Source organism: Ornithorhynchus anatinus, chromosome 10 (genome assembly GCF_004115215.2).
Source record: "Ornithorhynchus anatinus isolate Pmale09 chromosome 10, mOrnAna1.pri.v4, whole genome shotgun sequence".
In the NCBI taxonomy this organism is placed as follows: domain Eukaryota; kingdom Metazoa; phylum Chordata; class Mammalia; order Monotremata; family Ornithorhynchidae; genus Ornithorhynchus; species Ornithorhynchus anatinus.
This window is the reverse complement of record NC_041737.1, coordinates 15986934-15993697: the sequence shown is the minus strand read 5'-3', so window position 1 is coordinate 15993697 and position 6764 is coordinate 15986934. Positions and strand designations below refer to the sequence as shown.

Sequence of the window (6764 nt, the reverse complement as noted above, 5' to 3'; positions counted from 1 at the left end):
AAAAATACCCTCAGGGCAAGGAAAAAGAATGAACACATTAATTATCAGAAGCAAAACATTAAACAGAACCAGTATTAACAGCTTAAACTAATATTTTAAACCAATAGATTTTTAAATGGCCATCTAATGCTGCCCAATGCTGCCAGTAAGATAAATAGTAGAATGGAGATAAATTAATTAATGAGGAAATTACTCCTCCTCCTCCTCCAAGCTTTTCTAACCAATTTCTTCCTTTCTTCTGAAACTAACCTTTTTTGCTTTTCCATCTCCTCTGAGGGCTCTTTATCGTTTTCCCTCTCCCCTCTCCCTCCCACAATGTTCTGCTCTTTCATTATTCCCCATCTGAGCTGATCCCCTGCTTTCAATGAAAGCAATTCCTCAGACTGACCCTCACCAACCAACTCCTTGCAATAATCTTTATTTATTTTCTGACCAATTGAGGATACTCCTGTAACCAGAGACTTTTAATACAACAGCATTTCCCTCTCTTCTCCCCACACCAGCTTCCCTTTAATCCTGAATAGTATCAACTTGTTAGTATTTTGCAAAAAGAGAAGAGAAGTAGCATGGCCTGCTGGATAAAGCAAGGGGCTGGAAGTCAGAAGGCCTGGATTCTAATCCCTAGTCTTCCACTTGTCTGCTGTGCGACCTAGGACAAGTCACTTCACTTCTCTGCGCCTCAGTAATCTCATCTGTAAAATGGGGGTACAATGTCTGGCATATAGTAAGTGCTTAACAAGTACCACAAAAAAAATTAGTTGTGACTCATGCAACCTTTTCCAGAACAGAACACTAGACACACTAGTCTCTGAACTTGAAACCTTTATATTTGGAAAAATGTGTGTGCATAAAGGTAGGTATATAGAAAAAAACAAATTCTGAGTGCAAGAGCAAGCATACACCACTGTAAAATCCTGCAAAATCCTTCCAGGCTTAGTTTAAACACTGTGTGTGCTTGTTTTTCCCAGAGATATGCAGAGGATCAGAATTTCTGGTGCATAAAATGGAGCTATGACAGATGCCAATCACTGATATGTTTCTACAGGAAAATAAACTAAGAGATGCACATATATCAAATCAGGCCATTTGCCAATTCATGTAGAAAGGGACTTTAGCCTAAGTCAAGCAGAAGCACTAAAAGATGAATTTGAAATACAGAATATGCAAGCATAAGAGATCCAAAGGGTTCCCCTCTGAAAGCCCACCTCCTCCACTACACCTTCCCCAATAAATTCCCTGCATCACAACTCAAACCCATCAGCCATCTCTGGCACTTAGGTATTTGAAACTATTTTCAGCACTTATGTATTGTTGTCTTATACTGTCCATTCGTGTCCTACCCATAGCGATGTCATGGACACATCTCTCCCAGAACTCCCCACCTCCATCTGCAATCATTCTGGTAATGTATGTAATGTAATGTAATGTATGCAGTGTAATGTAATGTATGTAATGTAATTCTGGTAAATTATCTGTTTTCTTGGTAAAAATATGGAAGCGGTTTACCACTGCCTCCTTCCATGCAGTAAACCTGAGTCTCCGCCCAGCACAGGGGAGTTTTGACTTGTAACAATAGTATTGATGGTATTTGTTAACGGCTTATTATGTGCCAAGCACTGTTCTCAGTGCTGGGGTAGGTACAAGACAATCAGGTTGTTCCACGTGGTGCTCACAGTCTCAATTCCCATTTTATAGATGAGGTAATTGAGATATAGAGAAGTTAAGTGAATTGCCTAAGGTCACACAGCTAACAAGTGGTGGAGGCAGGATTAGAACCCAGGACCTCTGACTCCTACTAGACAATGCTGCTTCTCTGTAGCAGATTGCCTTCCACTCACTTGCCACTGGCCAAGCTAGGTATGGAATGGGTAGGCCTCTTCTTGACTCTCCCTCTCGTAGTCAAGACTGGCAGAGTACTGGAAACTCTTCAGATGTGACCCTGAGAGGTGACATGCATTCAATTATATACTTTGACTCTTCTGTTTGAAGAATCCCTTAGTGTAGGGAATTGCCCTCAGTGGTCTCTCAATGAATACTATTCCTACTCTGACTCCTACCCTTAATCATAATCATTTTATAAGGATAAGATGGTGAATTCCCCAGTCAAGAATCAGTCAATTAATCAGTCAATTAAGCACTTAGAGTGACAAATGTGTTATTCCCAAAGCTACAGAATTGAAAAACTAGACTAAGGAACTGATTATAGTGACAGTGGCTTGGACTGTAACAATCATCCTCCCTTGTCTCAGGCCAGTCATGTTTTCACTGGACTACATAGAGCCCAAGAGATGGACACTGAACTAGACATTACCCTGAGGGAACAGAAAATAGCGGTGCTTAACTCCAAAGGAGCTCAACTCAAAGGATGTCAAAAGTCATACAGAGTTATTAGTCAAAAAACTTTAATAAGAGAATTCATACCCAAAAAGTGCAAGTGGCAATGTCATTTTGAGTAAGAATGGTAGCATGATTGAAGAAGAAAAAATAAATTGTAGACCAATTGAGAGCAAGAATAATCGGTGCTACAAATTAGTTTCAAAGATTTTTCAAGAGCTATTTTTATGTTTCTGCAGGGATGACCAGTATATGGTAAAATTCCATATGTAAAATACACATTTTCTGCTTCATTACAGTAGAATAAATGTTCTTAATTGACCCCCCCTTGAAGAAAAACTCACCTAGTTTCCAATCACAGCAACCCATTTACAAAGGCTATAAATATATATATATATATATGTATACCCACACATATATACATAATATATACATAGATATATATATACACACACACACACACACATACACATTATATATACATACTTATATATACTTATGTACACATGCATTAGGAGACCTTTATTTCTTTCATACATTAGTTCCAAGAACAACTCTGATTGTAGATACTCCCCCAACAAAACAACATTATGGATTCATTCACACATTTACACTTAGTAGATAATTGACAATTCACAATGACATTTTGGGCACAAAGAGATTATATGTCTCCATGCATATTCCCTACACCTACGTTTATCCCTTCAGTAGAACACTATCTTAACTCATAACATCCCTGCGGGAATGTGAAGAGCAGATATTATTATCCCCAATTAACTGAAGAAAGACTTGAGGCACAGAGAGGTTAAGTAACTTACTTGAGATAATAATAATGATAATTGTGGTAATTGTTAAGCACTTACTATGTGCCAAGCATTGTTCTAAGCACTGGGGTAGATATAAGGTAATCAAGTTGGACAAAGTCCATGTCCTTCATGGGGCTCACAACCTTGATCCCCATTTTACATTTGAAGGAACTGAGGCACAGAAAGGTTAAGTGATGTGCCCAAGATCACACAGCAGACATGTGGCAGAGCCAGAATTAGAACCCACAATCTCCTTAGCTGGTGGGAGACCTACAGAAATTGGACTCCTGAAACACAGACCCATGATCTTTCCAGTGTGTATGATGACAAGGACTCCAGTCTCTGCTGTAGCTATGCTCATTCAAGAAGCAGGATGTGACATTCCTTACTGTACAATCACTAGGCTATGTAGTTGTTGACAGTCACAATCATAATTTCCCATTCCCCCTGCAACTAGCCATACCTCTATTCTAGCCTAATTTTATGAGAAATGTACCAGTCACAAGGCAGCAGTGTGTTAGAGTGAGCAAAGAAGCAAATGCTTCTTCCACTCCTATTAATAATACATAAAGACACCCCCGGAATCTTATTTACATTTTGAGCAGTTATTGCCCCACTCCGAGAGGAAGCAGCATGGCCTACTGGAAATAGCATGCGCCTAGGAGACAGAGGACCTGGATTCTAATCCTTGCTCTGCTACTAGTCTGCTGTGTGAAGTTGGGCAAATCACTTAACTTCCCTTATGTCTCAGTTACTTCATCTGTAAAAACAGAGATAATGACTGAGTCCCACATGGGATATGGTGGGATATGGATATCCAATCTGATTACCTTGAACGTACCATAGCTTTCAGTACAGTGCCTGGAAAATAGTAAGTGATTAACAAATACCATAAAAAGGGGTGGGGGGAGTTAGGTATGTTGATCATTTTTTAATTTCACATATTTAATCTGTAATGATTTAATATGGGGCAACATCATTGTCATTCTTATGAATGACAGTAATACACTGGACCTATGAACTGCCAATTCCAGAGGTGCCAGGCCTGACCTTTTCCAGACAGCCCAAAGTGAGCACTTTACGTGTTCCATCTACAAGATGAAAGTCATTTCACTTCTGTTTCCTCCATCATCATTCCCATAAATATTCTGCAGTTATGATTATATGTAATCATTTTGTTAATTGGGAGGAAGAATGGAACCAATCTGAAATGTTTCTAATTGCCCCAGCTGCTGACTCTATTCTTGTAACATTTCAGCAAGTACCTCCAGTGTTAACCCTCTTCATTGTCATAGATACTTTAGAGGAGGGACCACATATTTTGGGGAAAAGGAACTTCTGATCTTTGATTGAGCTCTCCTGTTGCTCTGGTCATGTTGCAGGTTCTCAAAGTTTGAGATAGAAATGGCACCCATCCCTGGGACCCGATGACATTCTCTCTCTCTTGACGGGGACAGGAAGAGGACAGAAGCCAGCAAAAATGGGAGGAATCATAGGGCCCCCACAAGACACAGAGGTGGGACGTTGCCTGGATCCACCAAGGCATTTATTCTTCCCTTTCTTGCAGTAAAATATGGATGCTGAAACATTTGGAGTCATCTCTGATGAGAAAAATACACCAAGATTTAGGAGCATGGTTCAGAAATTAACGGGTCTAATGTCCTTGGCTAAATGACTGTATTTCAGCTTCCTTGTTGCTTCAAAAGGGATAATTCTTTCAACTCCTAACACAAAGATGCTGTTCAGATACGTAGGGATTGTAAATACTTGAAAAACATGTAAAAATGGAAAATGCTTTGATAATAATTGGCACAATTGTAAATAGAGAGGATGAGTCAACCCACAAATTTGAAACAGGGAATCCCTCCCTTTTCTCTAGTCACCTGCCATTCCTCTCTTCTGAGCCAAATGAAGTCTCAATAACCAGGTAGCACCCTTTCTCAGCTGAAATACCATGGTTGATTAATTTTCACCATTACAAGCAAGACTTCTCACTCCGAGACTTGCAAATCTGCGGGGGAAATTCTCATTTCAAAACTCCTGACCAAGTACAGAGTTCACCTCTGTAGCAAATGCAGTGTTGGTGTTTCCTATGTCTTGTCAGTCTCCCAAATGGAGGGTACCAAGAATAACACCACAATTTGTTTAATCTATTTCTGGCAGCAAACTGAAACTTAATATTGAGTCCTTTTTTGTCTGCAACCTTCCTCCAAAGTCTCTCATATCAGAATACCACCTTACAGTGCTGCAGTTCAAATGCTCAAATGCATTGAGCCAGGGGTTGGGAATTTCTTTTCCTCCTATTATTTCATAAAATTACAATTTATCTTTCTGCTAGCAACTCCAAACAACTGTTTTCCATAATGAATTGAGAAAACAATTCAGGCACATTAATTAGTCATCATTAAGCTTGGTGTTTTTCTTATATTTTTCTAAATAGATGTCAACAAACGGATTGGATGGGAAAGAGATGGATAACAGAAACAATGCCTTCCATTGAGCTAATCACTGGAGAGTAAGTTAGGCAGTTGAGGGAGTCACTTTGAGGTTCTCTAGTGGCCCAAAAGATTAATAACATGGCCCATTCCTCCCACCAACTATGTCATTTACAGTACTGGAGAGAGACACATAGGCAAGGGAGAAAACTCCATGATTCTTGGATTATATATACAGAAGCCCAGTTGGATTTATTAAGCAAGAAGAATACCTAATTTACCCAGTTCTAAACTGTTTTCCAATCATTTATATCTGAACTATTTTCTTCTAGAGCAATTCTTGCAGCTTTTACCCTAACAGAAAGCACAGTTAAGTGGCCAATGAAAGGAATTTAGTCTGTGCTTACTGTGGGCAGAGCACTGTACTCAGCTTTTGGAAGAGTATAATACAACAGAGTTGGTAGACACAATCCCTGCCCACAGACTGGATCAGGTGACAAATATTAAAATAATCAAAGGTTGATATGTACGTGACTGCTGCTGGGGTAGAAAAGAGGTGAATATCAAACCGTTTAAGGTTAACGGACCCAAGCACATGGGCGACACAAAAGGGAGGATGAAATGGGGAAGTGAAGACGTAGAGAAAGCCGCTTGGATGAGATTTGATTTTAAAAGGGCTTTGAAGATGGTGGTGGGGGTGGTGTTTTGGCAGCTATGAAGTGTGATGAAGTTCTAGGTCAGGAGAAGGATGCGGGCAAGGGGTTGGCAGCAATGTAGATGACACTGGGATGCAATTAGTAGGTTGGTTACAGAACCGATGTATGTGGGTTGGGTTGTAGTAGGAAGTCAGCAAGGTAGGGTAGGAGGGAACTGATTGAATGCTCTAAAGCCGGTGGTGAAGAGATTTTGTTTGATGCAAAGATGGATGGGAAGCCACTGGAGGTTTTTGAAGAAAGGAGAGCTCTAAGACTGGCCAGTGAAAAGTACGCTAGGATTTTTCATCCTTCTTAATAAGAAAAAAGGAAACCCAGCTCAGTCTTTGGTTAATAACAGTATCTTCCATATTTTATGGTCAGTTGTGTCAATTCTCGTGATTTTTGTTTACTATTACTGATGTGTCACAGGCTCCATATCTCCAAAAAATAATTGAAAATGAAAACAGACTTTTGTCTGTGTCCTTTTTTTCCTC

The 6764-nt window shown here is 39.8% G+C and overlaps 1 non-coding gene across 1 annotated transcript; it reads right to left on the bottom strand.

Annotated features, from left to right (window-relative positions):
• Positions 1-1811: 1811 nt before the first annotated feature.
• On the bottom strand, positions 1812-1949 carry LOC114814835. The gene has a single exon (XR_003762632.1). It is a non-coding gene; the product is annotated as a small nucleolar RNA SNORA7 (small nucleolar RNA).
• Between the last annotated feature and the right edge of the window lie 4815 nt (positions 1950-6764).